The sequence below is a fragment of the Mustela erminea genome, chromosome 11, assembly GCF_009829155.1.
Source record: "Mustela erminea isolate mMusErm1 chromosome 11, mMusErm1.Pri, whole genome shotgun sequence".
Classification (NCBI taxonomy): domain Eukaryota; kingdom Metazoa; phylum Chordata; class Mammalia; order Carnivora; family Mustelidae; genus Mustela; species Mustela erminea.
Window position 1 is genome coordinate 59,232,502 of NC_045624.1, and position 24,409 is coordinate 59,256,910.

At 38.4% G+C, this 24,409-nt stretch overlaps 1 pseudogene; it reads left to right on the top strand.

Moving 5' to 3' along the window:
• Window positions 1-1,541: 1,541 nt before the first annotated feature.
• LOC116568759 lies at window positions 1,542-21,332 on the top strand (annotated as a pseudogene).
• The last annotated feature ends 3,077 nt before the right edge of the window (window positions 21,333-24,409 follow it).

The window sequence follows — 24,409 nt, forward strand, 5'->3', positions numbered from 1 at the left end:
CACACGAAAAAAACCCCTGAGTGGTGCTTCTTGTTTAGAAAGTGAATTTGTTTATGTGTCCCAGGTGTTCTGTTGAGGCCATAGGATTTGACAACTCCCTGAGAACAAATTTGGGGGAGTAGAACATTTGAATTTACAAGAGACTCTCCCTCCCAACGCATATACACACACACACACACACACACACACGCACACACACACGTCTCTCTTTGGCTTGACTGTTCAGAGAATATTAATATGCCTAAAGAAAAGATATCTCTGCTCTGCTATTAGGAAACATCAGCAAAATGGGAGGGGCTGTGGCTAGAGGCTTCCTATCAATGCGAAGACTTTGGCTTCACCCAGAAGAAAAATCCAACTTAAAATGTCTCAAACAGTTAATGATTTGTTATTTCATCGTATGAGGAGCCTGGAGATCAGCCCGTTCCAGAAGTTCAACAGTGTCATCAAGGATAGTTTCTCACTGTCACGGCTGTCACTCCCTTCTGCCGGTCTCCCGGCATTGGCTTACATCCTTGGGGCTTTGTCCCTTTGTGAATGCAGTCTGCTCCTGTATTCCCAAGAATCAGGTCTTCAAAGTACAACACCCAGTGTCTGAAAGTAGGGAGCGGTATGTGGAGAAGAGCACATAACCTCCTTGTACACCTTTTGAAGAGCCCAGGAATCTTCCCAGAGGTTCCCTCAACCCATTTGCCCCTCGTTTTCCATCAAACAGATTCATATTCTTGTACCTCAATTAGTCACTGTCAAGGAGAATCGCAGTACCTTGATTGAAACAGATACACCCCTGGCTTAATCTGAGAAAACTGCCATCAGAGGGATTCCATTAGCAAGGAAGAAGTAAGGGAATGGCAGCCGGTGTCTAGGCAGGAACCACTGAGACAATTCAATTGACAACCTAAGAAGCCAATTATAAATGATCCTTTTTTCTGTATCTCCTGTCCGTTAACCCTAGACCGTGAATGATGTCCTGACAACCGCATTTCATCTTCTTGTGGGCCTTATAGGCAAGCTCTGTAGCCACACCTGAGCCAGCGTGATAAGGAGGACACCAGAATTTCCTGGAGCCAGCAATGTTTTGGCAGCCATACTTAGTAAGATCCGCATGAGAAGGAAGAATCTGGGACCAGGAGTTGGGACTGTGAGATACATCTGCCCCCACCTGAGTGCAGATTTTCTGCTGCAATGTTCTAGGAGGACTCTTTTGTTCACTCAACAGATTTTACCTCAGCCTCTAGCAAGTAATCAGTCATTTTGCTAGGTGTTAAGGATACAGCATTGCACAAACTAAACAGTACTTCACATCCACAGAGCTTATATTTTTGTTGAGTTGATGTGGAAAGAAACGCTGAAAATCAAAATAAATAAATAAATTTTGAGCACATAAAATGTCATAGCTCTGTGAAAACATAAAGCAGGGAAGGGATAGGAAGGGCCAGAAAGATAAAAACAGCCTTAAACAGGGTGGTCAGGAGTAACCTCACTGCGAAATAACCTTTGAGAAAAGACTTGAAAGAGGCGAGGGAACAAGTCACGCAAAGATGTTTGTGGGAAGAGCTTTCCAGAGAAAAGGAACAAGTGCACCGACCCTGCAGTGTGAGGAGACTGGTGTTCAGGAAGGACACCGGTGTGGCCAGAGTGGGGTGAGCGAGGATAAGAGATCAAGTAAGACAGAAAGCTGGGGAATGGGAACCCAGAGATCATGGTTGGGTTTTGAGTTTAGATTCAGAGAGATACAGAATCAGGGAAAGGTTGTCAGTCGCCATGGCAGAGATCTGTATCGGCGGATCTTCTTTTGGAGAATGGACATGGGGAGGTAGGATGAGAAGTAGAGAGACCAGCTGGAGTCGGGCTTTGGCAATGAATAGAGGAGCAATGATCATAATTTGGATCGAGCTGGTACAAAGAGGAGGCAGCGAGGATGGATTCCACATAGACTCATACGTGTAGCTCCAAGGGAGCCCGTGACCGGGTGAATGTGGCACTTGAAAGAAAGAGGAGGCAGGGACACCTGGGTGGCTCGGTTGGTTGAGCCGCTGTCTTCGGCTCAGGACATGATCCCAGCGTCCTGGGATCGAGTCCCACATCGGGCTCCTTGCTTGGCGGGGAGCCTGCTTCTCCCTCTGCCTCTGCCTACCACTTTGTCTGCCTGTGCTCGCGTACTCTCTCTCTCTAACAAATAAATAAATAAAATTAAAAAAAAAAAAAAAGAAAGAGGAGGCAGAGATGACTGCAGAGTATGGAGTATTCTTTTGTTAAAAGAGAAAACATCGTTTCCTTCTTTCTTAATTATCACTAGTCAGTACTTAGCTGCCTGCAAAGTGTCAAAAATGGGTTCCATATAGAGAAACAGTATTCCGTAATTTTTTAAGGGTGGTGGTTCTATAGTGGTTGAGTTTTCTACTGCAAAATGGTGTCGGGTTCTGCATTTTAATCCCTGCCCTGTTAGCATCTAATTTTGTTACTTTGAGCAAGTCACATTATCTTTCTAGATCTCATTCTGTTTCATGTGTAAAAGTAAAGTGGCTTTACCAAGTTATCTGAGGTGCATTTCAGATCCAGCACTTTATAATTCTTTGTGGGGCACCTGGGTGGCTCAGTGGGGTTAAGCCACTGCCTTCAGCTCAGGTCATGTTCTCAGGGTCCTGGGATCGAGTCCCACGTCAGGTTCTCTGCTCAGCAGGGAGCCTGCTTCCCTCTCTCTCTGCCTGCCTTTCTGCTTGCTTGTGATCTCTGCCTGTCAAATAAATAAATAAATAAATAAATAAATAAAATCTTTTAAGTATATATATATATAATTCTTAGTGTGTGTTATCTTATGAGGCAAACAGTTTGCTTTCCATATGTAATTCAGAATAATATTAAACATGTCACAGAGATTATCAAACGGCTTTCTGTCAAAATGAGCTTGAGAACCATTCTATTTCAGAAACAAAAGCATGACTATTTTAAAGAATTACTAGTCCATAAATTTTAGACATTTCTAAAGGTCTGAATTTTGAGCCATAGAAATAAGATAATACCAATATATACAAATTAGATAACATCAGCAATGTGTTTTGTATGTTTGAATAAATTGCAGTGTTTGTTTCCCCCAAGGAAAGATTTTCCTGTTGGTCTTTTTTGATCCAATTGTAAACTACCAGGTAAAATGAAAGGCATTAATTTTTTATTTTGTTTTGTTCCAATATGTCTGAGTAAGAGTTAAAGAATACATCAAGTTAAGTAAGTTAATCAGTGGCAGATTCCCACTTGCATCATTCATTAACTTCACTCTATATTATTTTTTAATTAATTGAAAAACTTAAATTTTCTGAATACAAAGGGTATATCATTATTCTGTCACCAAAGTCAGCCCTCAATGTGTCTTTTTAAAGTCTTAGTCTTTTTTATATCCTCCTACTCAAAGAATCGAGTTACATATTTGCCTAGAAGCTACTTTTATAAATTATTCTTGTAGGTAAGCTATTTAAATGCTGTTAATTCTTGGGGCACCTGGGTGGCTCAGTGGGTTAAAGCCTCTGCCTTCAGCTCAGGTCATGATCCTGGGGTCCTGGGAACTAGCGGCACATCAGGCTCCCTGCAGGGAGCCTGCTTCCGCCCCCTCCCCCCACCTGCCTCTCTGCCTACTTGTGATTTCTGTCTGTTAAATAAATAAATAAAATCTTTTTTAGAAAATGATGTTAATTCTTTCAGCCAGTCACTGTATTATAATGGGCCTACTACCTGTCAGGTGTTGTTTGACATGTTGAGAACAGAACTATAAACAACATGTTTGACATGTTGAGGACAGAACTATAAACAAAGTCCCCAGGGCTACAGAACTTTGCTTATGGTTTACTTCATGTTTACCAGTCAAATGGACTAACTTAGATTAATCCTGTCTAAAATTGTTTAGAAATGTAATTCTTAGGCAAACGTTGCCTCATATGTTTAAATATAATTATTAAGTACTATTGCTCACTTGTCATTCTGTAACTGTTAGTAGTCTTGTCTAGCCCTGCTAAGTCAACTGGAATTTTTAATTAACTTTTCATAGGCAAATGGTTTTTCAGCTAAGCCAGTGGACCTTATTTGTGCGCTTCAATAAACAGAGATGCCATGGCTGGAATAAAGAAATGGGATTGGGAAGCAAAGCTCCAGCTCCAGCTCTGTCATACACTGGACTCAAGCAAGTTGTTTAACTTGTCTGAGCTGAGGGCTCATGTGTAAAATGGAGTCTATGAGTGGGTGCCTTTTGAGGCCTTCTTAGGGCTCTGATGAAAAAGAGAATTGGATTATTCTAAACTCTTGAAGGCTCTTCTATCATGCTAAGGTCTAAAACACTAATTCTTAGTTTTAAAAATAGCAACCCTATCTGTTGTAGACCTATGACATTATACATATACATTAAAGAAGTAAAAAGATACATAGCTCCTAATTAACTTGAAAATTTTAACCATCACATTACTTCATTCATCAAATAAACCAGGTGAGAGAAATCCTAAAAAATGTATCAATTCATTTCTGTCATTTCTGTTTTCTTCAACTCGGTGCTGGCAAATCAGAATAGCACACTCAAAACAGAGTGTGACAGAAAAGAAAATGTGTTTAGCTCTGTTTATCTCAAAAAGGATAAGCAAGGATAATTCATTTTAAAATGAGAGTTTTATGTATCCCAAACACAAATGACTGATGAGCCAATTTTTTTTTCTCATAGCTAGGATTATTACACCTTTCAGAAATTTACTAAAGGTGACTAAGGTGTTCCGCAGTACTATTGAACACCTGATCGATGAGATACTACAATAAGGTACCCCCTAAGAGATTTTAAAGTCTCAATAGAAAATGGAAAATGACCAATACTAACCAAAAGTCCATTCCTACAGATAAGTTAAAGTGATCTTTTAACCTCCCACAATCAATTTAAAGACTCCAATGGGCAGAACATAAACAATGGCTATGCCCAGTGTAGAATGAAGCATAGGTTAGCTCTTAAGTGCATATCATTCATCTCAAGCAGAACAAGCCATCATTTCTAGCTGAGTGTTAGCCTCATATTTTACTCCCTCTGTCTCCAATAACATCCTATTCTAGTGGCCTGCTAAGGAAAATGTTTTCTTTTAAAATATATACTTTAAATACTTGTAGGGAAGCATTTTATCTTTACTTATTTAGCATTTATCATAAATGCCTGTAAGACTGCAAAATGATATCACAGAAACTAACGTCTGAAAGAAGAAAAGATATATAAATATGATGGAGTACATATTAACTAACATTTCTTCTTAAGGAATTTGGTGCCTAGTCACATGATCCACATCAGAAAATAATTCACCAAATTCCCATGTTTGCTTGATGAAGTACATAGCCTTTATGGATCTGGGAATTGCAGCAGGAAACAGACTAGCATACATCAATGTTTAGGTGACATTCAAAAATTGAACAGAGGAAAAACAAAAACAGATAAAAATACTATAAATGGTTAACTTACATTATGTTCTGTCACCATTTAAATAAATTAATCATGTAGTAACAGTCTCATATATAAAATAAATGCACTTGGAGAAAGTTCAGCTCATAAACTGGTATGTGTTGTATGTCTCATATAAACACCTCTAAAGCTTTTCCTTCTTGCCTTCCATAGAAATCAAATATTCCATGGAAATAATTTAATACCTGTGCTACACTTGGTATACCATTTATTTCATGCTGCTTGCTATTAATTTTGAATAAGAAAAAGAGCAAAATTAGAACTGAATTGTTATGCCATTAACAAAATAATAAGTAAGAATCCCCCCCCCAATATGGTGAAATAACAAAAGCACCAGGAACCCAGTACTGAACACATTCATCTCCAGCACACAAAAGTCTAGGTCAATATTTCAAAGAGTAAATACACGCAAGAGAAGTAAGGGTGAAAATTTGTCAAAATGCAGCATTATCATCTACATGCACAAAGGTAGGGAGGTGATCATTTTAAGAAAGTCTTAATATTAGATTTAATAGTATAGATTCATTAAAATTCCTTGCCTAAATACATCTTAAATTAGTTTACTTTGTTTTCTCAAAGGTGAGAGAGAAGATAAGGAGATAATATGTCCTAACAGAAGTAGGTAAAATTGTAAATTCACCTAATGGATGCTGAGCTGCCCTGATCCCCTGTTATAGGACCAACGTACCAGTTTTTCCTGTGCCTCGGAGTGTTGTCTGGCTCACAGCTAAGACCCTCCCCAAGAATTACTTTCTGACAAAGGGAGCTATCTCTCACTGACTGCTCAAGGTGGGAAAGGGTACAGAGGTGAACTCATCTGCCTTAATTTGGGAAATCTCTGAAGGGGAACACCAACTTCAGAGCTCCCAAGAGATCAGCTGAATCTTCTGTGTAAATTCTATTGTAGTTCGCCTTCTCCCTCTGCTCAGTCATGCCTGCTTCCTTAACTCTCAGGTGTTGTGAAGAGCTCTACCAAATAAACCACATTCATGCAAATGTCAGTCTTAAAGTCTCCCTCTGAAGGAAACTAACCTTGCCATTGGCCTCTTCCTAATTAATTATATTTTGAAACTGCATACATTATAACAGGAAATTGGAAATACTCTGCATTTTATTATTACTCTACTGCCATTTTATTAAAATATGCTGCTTATTTGTTTCAAAAATTCTTATAATCTCTCTGCTTTTTCCTCTCCTATATTCTTCATTAAATTCTGAGTACATCAAGAATACAGGACATTGAATTTTTCTTTTCTAGATGCATGGTTTAATAAGGACAGAAAAATTTGAAAGGTCATTGAATCCAGTTTTAGTTATAGTTTCAAAAGCCAATAGACTCTGAACATTCTATTCAGTCCTCCAAATTAGCATTAGTCATCTCTATTTGAGACATCCTTGTCTGACAGTTCCTTCAGATTTATATTCCCAGACTTGGGCTACTCTAAAAATGAAGTTTAAAAGAAATCAACCAGGAGTTATATCAGGAACACTGCCAAATTTCTGTTAGATGCAGTGCATTTTTAAAAAATTTAAATACACTAATAAAATAATTGCCCACAATCTACTGATGTTTGCTACCTCCTATGTATCATATTAGGTACATTTTATACATTGTTTCTAAACCTCATAGTATACAACAAGACAGATAATATGACTGTTACACAAGGAAAAAGAAATTGGTTGAGATTCATGATTATGAGATTCATGATATTCATGATTATTAAGTAACTAAGCCAAGAATACAATACTTAATTAGTGGTAGTTTTTAAGCCCATTGACAAAGGCTGTTAGGGACACACCTGAAGTCATACAATGTCAAGTTTATTTAGCTTGGTGTAGTAAAGGAAAACACTCCAGAGACAAGACTTAGGAGTTTCTTTCTTTTCTTTTCTTTTTTTTTTTTTTAAGATTTTATTTATTTATTTGACAGAGAGAGAGAGATCACAAGTAGGCAGAGAGGCAGGCAGAGAGAGGGGGGGAAGCAGGCTCCCTGCTGAGCAGAGAGCCCGTTGCAGGGATCATGATCTGAGCTGAAGGCAGAGGCTTAACCCACTGAGCCACCCAGGCACCCCAACATAGGAGTTTCTTAAACCACAAAGTTATGAATGGCTTTTGTAGGGTATTAGGGCTTGGTTTGAATGCTTTTAAGGTGCAAAAACAGAGTATCAGTTAAGACTGGTAGGTTGCTAGAAGCAGAAGATATATACTGATTAGTTATGGGCTCTTAGTAGAAATATTTTAACCAAAGAGAAATGTTTCTTGTCATTTTCATTGGTACACATGTCTATTATTGTTATTTATGAATTGATAGTTTTAAGAGGTCCCATCAGGCATTTTCTCAATGGATTTTAACCTTGTTTCTGAAAGCCTCTAAGTATTTGGACCTGCGTCCCTTTTACCTATTCAACTCTGTCATGCTACATTTAGCCAAGGCAAAAATTCTAGAATGTGGATGGATCAGAATGTTTTCCTTTTTTTTTTTTTTTTTAAGATTTTATTTATTTACTTAACAGAGAGAGAGCATGAGCTGAGGAAGGGACAGAGGGAGAGGGAGAGAGACAATCTCAAACAGTCTCCACACTGAGCACTCAGGGTTTGATCTCATGACCTGAGATCACAACCTGACCTGAGCCAAAATCAAGTTGGATGCTCAACCAGCTGAGCCACCTAGTCACTCCTAGAATGTTTTCTCTTAAATTTGAAACTTCATTTAGCATAATTTATGTCTGTTAGTATAAGCCTCACCATCAATTTTCTCTTTAACCAAATAAGAATGTACCTTTTTACACATCCTTTTTTGTTTTTGTTTTTGTTTTTTCCTTCTCAGGATTGGATATTGACTATAGTTAGATCTACTGATCACCATTTTGAAGGGGAAAAAAAAAGTGAATTCAGGCATAGACAACAGAAAATGCTTTGATATTAATTTTATTTGAGCAATAGTTGAAGACAGTTCTAGCATCTTGAATGTAGCTGACTGACCACTTATTTCTTTCCTAAAGAGGAAAATCAAGTTGATCAGCTTTAGACCAATTGATTTTGAAATATGTATATACTGACAGATCTGCCCTTCTCAGTTTCTCCCAGACCTTGTGAAGCGACACGAATGATTTTGCATGCTCATTATAATGTTACACAGTTTTGATTTACTGGGCAAGTGTGAGATATTCATCTCCACAACTCATCATTATAGTCACTGCAGAAGGATGGCACAGGTGATAGACACTCCATGCATTTCTGGAGTTGACTTTGTTGATGTGGCTTGACAGAAGACTATTTTTAAACATATAAAGTAACTATGCTGAAGTTTCTAGATAACTTTAGTTCTGGTCGCCTTACTGCTGCCTAATGAACTCCCCTAAAGTTAGTGACTTAAAATAATACCTACGTTAATATATCTTGTGATTTTAGGGTCAGAAATTCAGGCATTGCTCAGCTGGGCAATGCTTCTGTTCTGTAAGGATATGATGAGGATCACTAGGTGGTATTCAATTGAGGACTGAGCTGAACTGAAAAGTCTGAGACTGCTTCATTCACAAGTTTTGTGTTTTGATGGGCATTGCTGGAAGGCTGAACTCAGCTAGGTTTCTCTTCTTTTCTTTCTTCATCTGGTCTTAGGGCCTCACTCTGTGATTGCAGTAGCAAGGTAATTGGACTCCTAGGTGGAAGTTCAGAGCTCCTAAAGACCAAAGTGGAAGCCACTCATACTCTTAAAAGCTAAGTCCCAAACTGGAATAGTTTCACTGGTTGTAAACTCTATTGGTCAAAGTTGTCATAGGCCAGCCAAATTAAAAGGGAGGGCCAGGAATACCCAGCTCTTGGTGGGAAGGGTGCTGAAGCATTTGTGGCCATTTAATTTGCCATAGGAGAGTGAAAGTTAGGTGTTATCTCTACCTACTGCTTATAACTTGAGAAGACCTTACCCTACACAAGGAGAATCTGTTTACCATCATCTGAGCTCATCAATCCTAGAGGAACTGGTGATACTTGAAATGCTATCACCCACCCTGAAACCCTCTAGTATTTTTTGCTAAAAATATTTTTGGGGGTGCCTGAATGGCTCAATCAGTTAAGTGTCTGACTTTTTATTTCAGTTCACGTTATGATCTCAGAGTCATGAGATCGAGCCCCATATCAAGCTTCATGCACAGTGTGGAGTCTGCTTGAGATTCTCTCTCTCTCCTTCTGCCCCTCCTCTGCTCATGTCCTATAAATAAATAAAATCTTTAAATTTATATATACTTTTACCTTATCCTGGAAAAATATATCTTGTAAACAATTTGGATGGCTCATACTCAACTATTCTCAAAACAGCCAAGTCACGTTATTACATAGACTGTTGGAACTAGTAGAAAAATCTGGGATAGTGAGACTAAACTATGCTTTAATTTTTATTAAAATATATTTTAATATATTTAATAAAATATATTTTTTAATCTATTTAGGTAACTGACATATATTTTAGGAAACTGTTTGGATTTTACTTAGATAACTTATACCAAGCTCAATTTTGAAAATAAATTGGATTCTTGAATGAGAATCTAAAATAAGCAGTGTTTCTCTGTTGAATATTATTTACTTAAACATATTTCCAAATCCAGAATCCCCTTATTGACCCATGTGCCATGTAAACAAGATGATATATGGAAAGTGACTAATTTAACTAACAGGTAAACACCATATGTTCTTATTTTCAATCAACAGTTTATTAATAAAGACATCAGTTTCAATGACCAACAACTTGAAAACCATAAATTAAGAGTTGCTAGTTTGTAAACCTGTCACCAAGTTAAATTGTCAGTTATAACCTTTGTAACTGGAATTGAATTCCCCTAGAATAATTTTTATTTAAAGGCTATTATTTCCTTCATTTTAATAAACCTATATTTTAATGAATTATCTATATTGACTAGATATAAAAGTGCCACAGATTAATCTATTGAGCCAACTAGGATTGAAATACTTTCCTATTTTTATAATTACTTTAGATCTACATACATGTTTCTAATACTGTATGCTTCCTACCCTATCTATGGTAAAATTATCTCTGGCATGTGTTCTATAGTTATTCGATCTCTAGAAAAAGATTATGAGAGTAACATTTTCAACTTTTTTCAAGTTTAGACAAATTATTTGTATGAGGTTTTTAAAATATGTGTATAGGGGCGCCTGGGTGGCTCAGTGGGTTAGGCCTCTGCCTTCGGCTTAGGTCATGATCTTGGGGTCCTGGGATCAAGCCCCACGTCGGGCTCTCTGCTCGGCGGCGGGCCTGCTTCCACCTCTCTCTGCTGGCCTCTCTGCCTACTTGTGATCTCCCTCTCTGTCAAATAGGTAAATAAAATCTTAAAAAAAATTAAAATAAAATATGTGTATCGATTATCTTCTCACATTTTATTTACGGATTAGAATTTCTCTCAGTTTATTTTCTCACATAAATGCTCTAAAAAAGGTATAAATTTCTGGTAAATAGTCACACAAGTTCACCATTGAGTTTTACTATAATCTTTGGGTCAATGCTATACATACTCCAAAATTTATTTATTTGTATGTCTTTTACCAGTTAAATATGAAACAACTGTATACCACTCTTAAAAGTAATATATAGAATTTTAGTATTAGTATTTAGTGAGATTTATATAACCCCTTCATTCATTGATAGACATTAATTGTCAGACTCTTCTAGGTGAATAATGATGAACAAGGCCAACTTAACCCTAAGTGTCTTAAAATTTTCAGTGTATTAGAAGGAATAGAAAATACGATGGTAAATAAATAAATAAATTATGAGTTAGTCATCAGTGCCTTAAGAATTTAAGTCAGGGAAACAGACATCGTGATTGGCACTTTATGTATATTAACTAACTTAATATTTAAATCAACTGTTTTAGGCTAACTACTGGCCCCCACAATATCCATATCCTAATCCTCAGAACTTACAAATGATAACTGATAAGTAAAAGAGACTTTGCAGATGTAATTTAGCTAAAGATCTTGAGATGAGTCCAGGTGGGCCTGTGTAATCACAGGGGTTCTCATGAGACGACAGTAGGAGATCAGAGAGGAAGCAGATATGACATGGAAGTGGTGTGAAGATGAGGTGTGGTGTGAGCCAATGAATGCACATAGCCCCAAAAGCTAGAAAAGGCAAGGAAATGGAAAATCCCCTGCAATCTCTGTAAGAAACCAGTCTTGTCAACACCTTGACCTTAGCTCAGTGAAGCTGATTTGAAACTTCCGGCCTCCAGAATTAAAAGATAATAAATTTATGTTGTTTTAGGCCACCAAATTTGTGGTGATTTGTTATAGGTCTCATAGGAAATTCATACAGCAGCCCAGCTGGAGAACTCAAGCAAGGGTTAGGTAACTTGTTCAATACTTCTGGAACAGAAGGTTAAATGTTCTTTCCCTATACTCACAGCCAATATTCCAAAACTTATCATCAAAGGCAGAAATTGTTCCCATGTTTTAAATAGAATGTCAAGTAGCTATAAGCAACTTTATTAATAATTCTTAATAAAAGATGGCAGGGCAAGTTTTTATTTCTGTTTTTGTTTTATTTTTGTATTTGTTCATTACAGATGTTCACAAACTTGGCATCAAATATGATTCTTCCATATCAGAGACCAACTGCTCCAGTGGTCCAGAAGCCCTTTATTAATGAGACATCTAGTAGTATTCTTCAACCCAGAAATGCTATGCTTCTCTCCCTGCCAGATGGACCTAACACTTCTAACAAGATAATCCTGCAATGATTATACAGCAGTCACAACACCAACAGGTACAAGATCATTGCAAAGCCTCATGCTTTAGGCTTGGAATGACTGAGTATTGGAGAAATGGCTGAAAATACCATAACAGTAATTGTTAAGGGGCAGTTTAGCTGTTACCTCAGTGAAGATGCACCCTCTCACACAAGATGGCCCACCATTGCTATCAGCTTCATAGGTCTCACTTAGGACATAAACTTAATCTGTTTAGGAATTCCATGATCTGGCTGGATGTGAGGAGCAGCAGAGCTGAGCCTAGCCAGAGCAGGAGAAGCTGACTGTCCAGAGCTGACTTGGGCTCCTCCTACGTTCTCTGTGGCGTTGAGCCATCCAACCGTTTGTCATCCAACATTCTCTGTTTGGGAGACTTATCCCCAAGAAGAAAAACCCTCCCCACTGTGAGGAGCTCATCAAGCAGACACACAGCACCCAGTCCTCATGTCCAGAGGTAAGTGAGGCCATAAACCGTAGCCCAGTTGGTTTATAATTGATGTGTCATCCTGAAATCTAACTCTTTGTCTAAGATGAACTTGCTTCTCCTTGTGAGTCTTTCTTGTTGCCTTTTTTTTTCCTTTTGGTGCTGAAACCCAGATTTGGTTGCTGTAATAAAATAGAAGGAGCTGTACCATATGCTTCTTCGTATTTCACTTAGCACAGGTCTTTTGTCACTCACACTCACATCTTATTCAGCCTAGATAAGCTCTAGAGGACTTTATGAAAATAGAGAATTCATCAGGTTGTTGAGCTGTGAGCTCAGAAGAGAGAACTGGGGCACGGAGGCTCTTTCCCTCCCAAGGCAAGGTGTTATAAGAAAAGCATGCAGAGACTGGTGGTACTTTTACAAGAAGTAGACCACATCTCCTACCTTGTTTGAATGCTTAAGGGCAGTAGAACCTCACAGTCTCATCTTGCAGGTTCCACTGGAGGAGAGCACAAGACAGTGCTTAACTGAGTTCCTGCAGGGTGGAGGCATTCATGAAGGCTTAGGGCTGTTTCTTGCCAGCAGCCTTCTGTGGGTGGAAGTATGGCTAGAAAGAGCCACAACTGCAAAGAGACCTAAGAGGGTGAAGTAGCTCACACTCCCACCATTGGATATGGCAAGGATTTGTGGGCCAATAAATGGAGGACAGACTTGCCCTGCTTAAGTCTTCTTTAATGTGCTCCACAAAAGAGGAAAGCCTGCCAAGAAGAGTCTCCACAGCTTAACACCCACATTACAGTACTATGCATTGTGGAGATCTTCATCAGCCCACTGAAAGAATTCACACATATGCCCTAAGGGAAGTACCCATATATGAATGCTGTTGTGCAAAGCCAATGAAGGCCATCCTACAAAAATAGAAGGGAAGGTTTTGCACCTCCTCCACAATTCCCCCTTTGTCTCCTCACTCAAAGAGGAAACAGGAAAAGAAGGAGAAGAATTAGGGAAAGCGAAAGAGAAGTCAAAATGTGCTTTCTCACAAGAAGCCTTTGAGCTGTGGGTCAGTCTTGGGTTGTGGAGAGGAAAGAAACTTTGAATGGAATTAGAGATTGGAGCCCTGACTTAGACTGGATTGGACCTTTGAATAAACGAGAGATAATAATAGAAAAGGAAATAGAAGTGACTTGGAGTTTATGAGATTTACATAATGTATGATCAGGGGGCAGGGAAAGTTGATCCAAAAGAATGTTTAAGAGGAATAGCTGGTGAAAAATAAAAGAGCATCGAGAATATACTTCCATCAAATTTAGTTCATGCAGTGAAGCACTTAGCCACACTGATGCAAGACAGAGCAGCTGGAGCACGAGTTTAGACCTTCAATATTACTGTCACGTTTTCTTCATATGATGCCATATCATGGTCTAATATCCTTAGAAATTACCCTAACATTAGAATGTAGTCTCTTGTGTTTTTTTATTTGCAGTGAGTATCCCTTTGTAATGTATTATATAGTACACTGATTTTAGTACTCATTTATCAATTCTCATTTGTCATTTAGAGAATTGGCAAATCTCTATATAATTTGTCTGTCTTACAAAATCAGATTAACCTTAGACTTCCTAGGTGAATATTTTTCAGTTTATTCTCTGAATTTTTTGTTTGCCTAATTTGCCACACTTTATTCTTGACTGGAAATTGTTCCTTTTTTTTTTTTTTTTTTTTTTTCCATGTAATAGTTAAGTGGGAGAGAGACTTGAGAAGATAAGTTAAAAGATAATACTTCCAGGAACCAATTTAGGGTATCTTTGATAACCTGGGGACTATATTTTTATGGTCTTTAAGGGTTTATGATTTGAAACAAAGGAGAGAAGGAGGAAAGATGGAGATCATTACTTTGTCAAAATGGTTTCTTGAAAAATTCAGGGTCTTGAATGTCAACCAGTGAAGGCTGTCGATTGAAATAATGAAGTCCTTTATAGAAATAGATGAAGAGTAGTAATGGGAAAGGAAAAACACCTATGTTCAGTCATTAAATGGCCTAAAGACATATCATCTCCTAAACCCAGGACAAACTGAAACACTAAATATTAGTAAAATTGTTACACAAAATTGTCTTTGAAGAGAGAAATCTCTGTTCTTTGCCCTGTGCCACTTGAAAATTGCTAAGAACCAGCATTACTCTGTTTTCTATTTCATACTGTAGATCTTATTAAAAAAATAGTCATTCAAAGCATTTAAGCTGAACTATGTCAAGTTTAGGGCTGGATGTCCCTCTTCTATTCTAATTAAATATCATTAAAAAAATACATGATCGATCAGAATTTTTTGAGCTTTCAATGTGTGTCATTACAGGAGAATAAAGATCTATTCTCTGCACTGTTGTAAAATAAGCAGTTCAGAATTAGTCACTGACTGTCAAACGTGGCTGGGCTCTTAGGGCCCATCTAGGTGACTCCCATCATGGTTGAATTCAGTTTTCCAAGGACAGAGTTTGAATTAGTTCCCATTTCTTTTTACTCCTGTCTTATGTACCCATTCTCTCTGAATAGCATTTGTAATTTTTTTCTTGGTTCTAAATTGTACACACATTCATTCCCCTTCCTAACCTCAGCTTCTCCACCCAATGATAAAAGAAAAACAGACATTCCAAATGTCTTTGGAACAGACATTATTTTTCTATTTCTTATTTTTAAAGTATTATATTGCTTAGTGAAACATGTTTTTCCCCTCCATTTTTTCTTTGTCTACTTCTTTTTTCTCCTCTAAGCCTGATTCCTTAATTTTTCATGCATTTGAGCATCTTTGGTCAGGAAACTGTGGGTAAGAGCTAGGGTCAGTTTTAGGAGAAATAGGGCAATCGATACAACAATGAGAAACCAGAGAATTTGGACAGTTTGACCCGTTTCCTAATCATCAGTGTGCTTACAGGGTTTTGTTGTATTTTTTATCAAGTTACATACTCATACCAGTATGAAAATAGGATAATTCTGATAGTTCTGATCAAGTTTCCATATTGTTTCTGAATTAGGTAAAAGAGGTTAAAGTACTTTAACAGTAGACTGAAAATGGGATGGATGGCAAAAAAAAAGGACATTTGTTTCTTTCTACACAAATTGTGAAAGCTATTAGAAAAGAAGATTCTGGAGCCTGACTCTAGATCTCCTGAAGCAGACACTCTGGTACTGAGGGCCAGCAACCCATGTTTAAAGAAATCTTTCAAGTGTTTCTGATGCTTACTGAAGTTTGAAGTCTGTGGGGCAGTTTTCCAACCCAGAGAGATATATGTGTGTGCTGGTAAGAGGGAGCACTTCTGCTCCACTTTGCCATTCAAAGACCCATGCTGACTAGATCTCTGTCATTCTCAGCATGCCCACTTGAAGTGGGTGAGTATACAGAGCAGGGTAGGTGGAAAGTTTCATTGTATCATTATAGTCCTTATATACTTTTCAAGAGAATTTCAGCACATGGTCATAGGCCATTGCAAGGAAGACTGAGAAGTGTAATATAGCTGGTTCATAACATGTCCGGTTACTACACAAGAAAGGAAAAGGGACTTTGGTAGACATCTGATAGTGTCTGCAGCAGTTACATAATGATCTTTGGACAATCAAGTTTACTGCTGGTGAGTGTTATCTTACCTTTTTCTTACATTCCAGTTGATGTTGCTTTCAGTCAGGAACTATAATTCTTATATCATATGTGTAGTGCATCATGGAAACTAAAGTAAGAGGGTAATTCTAGAGAGATTGACCAGTTTAGTGTCACATGCTACTGAGCAATCAATGAAATGATGTTCCTAAAAATGTCCCCTAGATTGGGCAAAGTGGAAGCCATTTATGACCTTAGGAAGGACTGTTCCATAAAATAAGGGTTCCTAAGCTATGTTGGCATAGAGTATGTTAGTAAATGTATAGAAGGTGAGAAAATGAAGACAGCAAAATATAAGTAATTGTTTAAAAAAAGATTGACGATGGAATGGTGGAGAGAGAGGGCTGTAAAGGAAGGATGGTACGGATGGAGTTCAGGAATGATTACATATTGATGGGAAAGATCTAGTTGAGAAGGTATGGTTGAATATTCAGGAAAGAAAAATTGGAAAATATGCTTGAGAATTCCAATTTATTGGAATTTTAGAAAATTCTGAGAAGAATCTTATCAAATGAATCAGTGTTTCATGTTTATAAAACAGTAATTAAGGAAATTGAGTGCCTCATTTCATATTCAGCTTATGTGTCCAGAAATGGGGGAAGGGGAGAATAGGAGGGGATAGGAAGGGGGGAATGGGCATATATATATATATATATATATATATATATATATATATATATATATTTTATATATATATATTTTATATATATATATTTTATATATATATATATTAAAGATCTTATTTATTTGACAGAGAGAGATCACAAGTAGGCAGAGGAGCAGGCAGAGAGAGAGGAGGAAGCAGGCTCCCCACTGAGCAGAGAGCCTGATGTAGGGCTCGACCCCAGGACCCTGAGATCATGACCTGAGCTGAAGGCAGAGGCTTAACACACTGAGCCACCCAGGTGCCCCTGAATATATTTTTTAAATGAAATATCAAGGTGCCCATACACTGAAGTGACCCAAATGTTTATTCAATGGCATGCTTCCATCCTTGTATATAATCTGGCTCTTTGAGGCATCAGAGTATACTGTGGACATTACTAAAGCCTACCATGTTGCTCTGAAAAGTTAACTTCCCTTATCGGATCTTACCCTCTGGGCTATTTGAACCACTCTAATTGCTTCAAGTATCAGACAACTAAGGATAATCCCCATGCTAATTATTCCAATTAGCCAGTCCTCCCGGAATCTGCAAAACCTAACTAATCCCAGCTTTCTAGCCATTGCATCCCTACATAGCTGCCCCTACAGTTCTTCTTAGCTTTTATTCCTCCTTTTTTCAATTCCCTGTTTCGTCTTGCCTAGAAGCTCTCTTTACTTAGTAGATGTACGTAACAACAATAACAAAAATCAACTTTTTTTTTTAAATCAGCCTTTATCTATGTGAGTGTCAAGTTTGTTGTAACCTACCATCAAAAGCATTCAAAAGTCTTTAAAAAAAAACTGGTACCGTAGTCATAACCACTGACTTTTGGATAACTTCTTAGGAGGCTGTTCTTGCCTTACTAATTGGTTCCAGACCACAGAGAGGGTCATTTAGGATGGAATTTAAGCTTGTGCTTTAGTCTTGTGGCCTGCTGCTGTGTCTGCAGGTGGTTCCCATGTCTCAGAATGTTCTAGATGAGCCGTGCTAATTGGCTTACCTCTTGGGCCTGGCTACTAGTCCAAGTGGGGACACACCCTACAGCTAGGAGTGATAGGCCACTTGAGCTGTGCTTTCCTGGGTCTGTATTCTGTACTTCCAGTCACAGTCTATTTGGCAGAGGCCTATTCCAGTGGCCTGTTACTTCTTTAACATTGATGTTTTTTCATTATTCTTTGCAGCAGAATTCTTATTTGCCTATGTGTTTCATCATCTCCTATGCAGAAAGATGTTGGTTGGGCTCCCCCATGGTAGAGAAGTGGCACCTAGGTCTCCCTTTGCTTTTGCTTGGATTAGGGTAGCAGCTACCTGCTTCTTTGCTGCTGTGTATAGCTTGTTGCTGTCACTAAGGAACTTATACTTTCTAGACCCTCAGGAGCGTCATAGCCTGCATGCTTGAAGACCAGCCACCCAATGTGTAATCCAAAAGAAGTCTCTGGGGCAAGAAAACTAATATCTCATCCCAACAACCCCCTTTAGAATAGCTGCCAGTCATCCTCTTACTTAAGCAATGCAAGACCTGTAGTCTGTATGCTTGGGCTTCGTAAGTGCCTCAGCATAACATATGATGGGGCCGGTACCTTCTGACAGTGTTGCTTACTGCACTCTCCCAAGGAGAGGCTGCTCCACCTCTCAAGGGCAAACTCAGTCCTTTAAAGGTGGACTGGGAAGGCTGGAGCAAGAGCCAGCTGCCTATAAGGCAGGGCAGTCGGCCCTCTTCCCCTCGTCTTCTGTAACCAACCAGAAGTTTCACACTCTAAGTTATCAGACAGAGGCAGAAACTAAAACCACAAACTTAGGTACCTATAAGCCCCAAACAGGGGAAAAATAATCAAATGAAAGAGGGGAAATGGGGCACCTGGGTGGCTCAGTGGGTTGAGCCTCTGCCTTTGGCTCGGGTCATGATCTCAGGGTCCTGGGATGGAGCCCCGCATTGGGCTCTCTGCTCAGTGGGGAGCCTGCTTCCCTACTTCCCCTTCCCCCCGCCTACTTGTGATCTCTCTGTCAAATAAATAAATAAAATCTTAAAAAAAAAAATAAAACAAAGGGGGGAAATAATATAGATGCAATGAGAAAAAAATTAAATATATAGATAGATAGATAGACATAACTAAATTCAAACAAATGTCCGTAATTTGACCCAATTGAAAAATCCAAAATTTATTAAAAGAATTTTTGTAACAAAAAGCTTAAAAAGACACTGGTTACCTTTTTTGCCTTTACAATGCAGGCTCTTAATTAGCAATTAAATAATTTAACAACAGCTAACATGAACCAGTTGACAAAGCTTCAGGGACTTTGTCATACTGGGTCTCAAATTTCAGTTTTACTAGAAGATTCCATTAAATTTAAACATGGTACCCCTTATAACCTTAGGAGAATAACTAAATATAAACAGAGGGAAAAAATAGGTATTTCTCACTTTAACTGTAGCCTTGCCTAAATTTCCCTTAGCCATAATATCCATTGTCCTCACTGTTCCATATTGGAAAAAGATACTTGGATCATGAGTAATTATTTGGAACTAAATAAAGTCTTTGATACTTACAAATTGGCTTGACAAAAATGGACCCCGTTAACCTACCAGTTAAAAGAGTTAAGATGGCCCAATGTAAGTAAAACAGCACTTTTAAGAACTCACTTATTAGATAAGACATAATTAATAAATTATGCCCACTCATCTTCCATAACAGTCAGATTTTGCCTATTCTAAATTTTTAAAGATGAAAGGAAAAAGAATAGGACCTTACAGTGGATTACTGTAACTTAATCTGTAGTTCTACCTGTTAAGGTCCCCATACCCAATACCCAATATTATGAAAATTATTGACCTTGCGCAATCAACAACCAGTAACCATTTTGGGATTTGGCTAATAAGATTTGGCTTATAAGTTGTCTTTAGTACCTATTTCGGTAGATTCTTAGTGGCAGTTTTTAAGGTTCGGTAGATTCTTAGTGGCAGTTTTTAAGGGAAGCATACACCTTTTCCAGGCTACCCTCCAGAGTACCTCAACAGCTTTGCCATTGCACACAGTATTTATAGACAATATCTTAGCTGTATCTACCTTTCCCCATCAGCACAAGTATGACATTACAGTAATGATATCCTCCTCCAAGGAGTTTCATTTAACACACTCATTAAGGACATAAAAGTCCAACCTGTTTTAGTTTAGTCTTTTTTGCATTCCGGAAGCAACATATTCCTCATTTAGATACTCTACTTAATCTCTCTGATACTACTACCTGCTACTTACAAATCAGCCTACTTAAATGGGGTCCTCTCCAACAAAGGCTCTAAAATCTGTCCAAATTAAAATTGATAGGCCTTACCTGGAGGGGGACTTTATGGGGGGGGGACACTCCATAAAGTACAGTTGGGTGGTACCTGGGGTTTGTCCAAAATGGTTCACTCTTGAAGAAGCTGTGGCTGTCTACACCTGGTTACCTCAAGTGGCCACACATGTGGTTATCTTCCTAGACCTGCATAAGGATGTCCTGGTCTCTGTCTCTGAGGCAGTCTCTCCTTGATTATCACAAATGCATTCAACTGCAGATGCTGTTCACTGGGATCGGAGATAGCCCAGTTCAGCCCTGCCCCAGGTCCCTCATTCACTTCCCCACTCATGATCCACACTGGAGAAAAGTTGTTTATTTTTTGCAGCTAGTGGCTCTGATAAAGATCTAACACAAAATCAAACTTGAAGTAACATTATGAATGCAAACATGACAGTAAGCAAAAGTGATAGTATGCCAGTTTGTAGGTTGTAGGAAGGCCTTTAAGAAACATCAGCAGCTGAAAATCCATCAGAATGGGCATAAAAATAAAGGAATTCAAGGGAAACTATGAAAGATGTGCCAAACACTCTGCTTCACCCAGTAATGTAGAAGGACATGGGATGGTCCATAAGGTCCGTGTATTATCAAAAGGGATGTTCTACTGTGGCAAAAACGTGTGAGAAACTCATGAAAGAGGAAATAGTATAGAAGTATGGTGGAAAACATCCAAACACAAAGGTGAAGGTAAGCAACATACAAAACTCTTGCCCCCGAAAGGGATATGTGTCAAAGTCCAGGGGAAGACTGTGGTAGAAGCTACACAGCTGTGCTTAGTCTTCAGAGCCATATTTTCTTCTTCATGAGGAAAAGCACCTGTTTAAGTATGGACATGCTGACTGTTGCAAAAGATTTGCAACGAAAAACAGTCTCATGAGGCATGCTGTTGTGCATGATTGTAACCAGAAGAAAATGAAGAGCAAAGTAAAAACATCTCATGGAGAATCGAGTTTGGCCTCTCATCTTAGCGAATATACCTTTCTGAAAGGAGATAACAATAAGGCCTATCTGTGCCTACAAAACAGAGACTTTGAATGGTATTGATATAAGTAGTTGAAATACTTATTCTCAACTAAATATCATATACTGTTTGGAGCACAATAAACTGACAAACTCATTTTCTCTCAGAAGCACATTTCTCTTCATTGCAATCTTGATTTAGAAAAATCAAAATGGCTAGTATTCTCCTAAGTGCCCTCAGAGTCTACTTCACCATACAGGCTTATCAGCCTCTTCTCAGTCCTCCCTAGTACCTGAACACCTATGACAGCCATAGGTTGCCCCTGGGCTTTGGATGGTAGAGTCTTACCTTGGCTCTGCACTATCTGGGCTATACATCATTCAAGCAAAAATTATTGGCCACTTACTGACTCTTCCTAAAAATAGTGGCTCTTACAGATCCCTGAACCTGTGACTCTCTACACGTAGTTGCCTATTATGCCTGGCTTATAAATGCAGCCTACCTCAAGCTCAACACCTCTACGGAGACTTTCTTGGTATAGGACAGAGCCAAACCTGGGCCTTCTGGAATATTTTGCCTAGAAGAGGGTGTAGTCCATCCTGTCCTCAGTCCCTTGCCAGAACCAGCTTGCTGGATAGGTTGCCATTCCCCCAGACACCTTAGCCAACTGGGAGTCCCTTGGGATCAAATGAATGAAGCAGTGGGAGTTTATAAACTATATGACAGCATTGCCACCATCAAAGGGATGGAGCTCACGTTGCATGGTGCTTCTTTCTGTCCCCTAGCTGGTGTGTCCCGGATAAAGTATGCTGCCCAAAAGTCGGCAGATTTGCCAAACTTCCAACAACCATCTTAGTAATGGATGTCCTGGTCAGCAAAATACCTTATCTATACATTTTTTTTTTATACATTCTTGAATCATTGCCAAGAGTTGTCCCCTCTGTTCAAAGTAAAGAACTCTATGAACCCCTTAATTCACAGATATCCAAAATATAAAGTCACATGTATTTCTGCATATTCTGAAGCTACAATATATGGAAATTCTCATCAAAATACTCCTTATGCCCTTGGATTTTCAGAACTTTTTCAGAATATACAATGCAGGCTTACCTCATTTCACTGTGCTTTGGTTTATTGTACTTTACATGTATTGCATTTCTTTATTTATTTAGATTTGTGGCAACCCTGTATCAAGCAAGTCGATCATAGCTATTTTTCCTACAGCATTTGTTCACTTCATGTCTTGGTCATATTTTAGTAATTGTCACATGTCAAACTTTTTCACCATTGACATTAGTATCTTTAATGTTACTATTGAAATTGTTTTGGGGTGTCATAAACCACAACCATATAAGGTGGCAAATTTAATCAGCAGATGTGTATGTTCTGACAATTCTAATGACTCTACAGTCCCCCCTCTTTCTCCTTCTTTCTGGTCTCCTCCTATTCCCTGAGATACAACAATATGGAAATTAAGCCAAATATTAACCCTACAATGGTCTCCAAGTGTTGAAGTGAAAGGAAGGGTCAATCCATGTGGCAGACTTTATTGCTGCATTATTTTAAGCAATTGCCACAGCCATTTCATCCTTCACCAACCACCACCTTCATCAGTCAGCAGCCATCAACATCCAGTCAAAACCCTCCACCAGCACAAAGATTACAACTTGCTGAAAGCTCAGATGAGAATTAGCTTTCTTAAGCAATAAAATATTTTTTAATGAAAATATATACAGTGTTTTTAGACACAATGCTGTTATATAGTTAACAGACTATAGTAGAGTGTAAACATAACTTTTAAATGCACTGGGAAACCAAAATATTCATTTGACTTTGCTTTATTGTGATACTCGGTATACTGCTGTGATCTGGAATCAAATTTGCAATTATGTCCAAGGTATGCTCATATAGGATGCTTGGAGAAAGAATTCAGTAAAATTCATTTCCCTGGTAGGTCCCAGAGAGTTGGTCTAATGGGCCCCTCAAAAGTCTCAGTTACAAAATAAACCACTAAACAGTGTCTATCTTGCCCCAGGCATTAATCTCTTTTAACTCAAGGCCCTTTAGCCAACTCACACCACATACCAGCTTTAAAAAACAAACAAACAAAACAAAACAAACTTCCTATAGACCTATCCTATTTTTAATGGTGGAATATGTCTGACCTCCTTGTATATAAACACACCTTATATATGAAGCTCTTTAATGGTGTCTCCTCCTGTCTTTATGGATTTTCAATTCAACCCCCACCCCATAGAGTTGAAGACCAGATCAAGGGTATGTACTCTTCTGGGACCCATTAATCATAGGTTTTCCCATAAGCCAGGACCCTGACTATCTGATACAGGATTCGTTTGAGCCTCAATATCCACTACTCTAAAAATTTTGGTCAATATTCAGTTATAAGGGGTGGATACTTAATTCCTGCAATACTTCTGATTCCCTCCAGAAAATTGAAATTACTTTTTCAGGGCTATTCTAATAGGCTGTGTAGACTAATAAAAAGGAGATAGAAAACTACACTTAGTAAATAAAATAAAAGTGACACTCAGAGGGTATAAAATCAACACTATATCCCATAGTGATGCAACCAGAGAATCCCACACTGGTAATCATCAAGCCAGAAAAAGTCAACAACAGACGACAAAGACCTGTCAAGTGCAGCTACATACCATTCTGTTGCCAATGGTCTCATTGCTATTGGTTGGACTGCTTTCATTGGTTTGCAATTCAGAGGCTCAAACCCTACAAGTAAGTCATTGTTTCAACCAACCTTGGTAGATGCTAAAGACTAAAATCCAAAGTCTTCACTGGCTTGTCCATGACCAACCAACCAATTGAGGTGAAGGGTTCATGCTAATTGGCTAAATTGGAGACCTGCCTATAGGATAATGTTGGAGCTCCAAATGCAACCACAGATATTTAATGACAAACATGACATCCTATTAATAGCATGTACCTAAACCTGGTCATATGATTTAAAACCTGTCTGTAGTAGGATCTCCTTCATCACCCATCTCAATCAAACCTTAAACACTTAATTAGAGATTTATTTATGCCATTTAGTTTCTGATACTTTAGTCCAACTATGGCAATGTCCTTGCTGATGAAGCATCATCTTTGCTGGCTGTGTACCCACAAAGCTTTGACCTAAAAGATA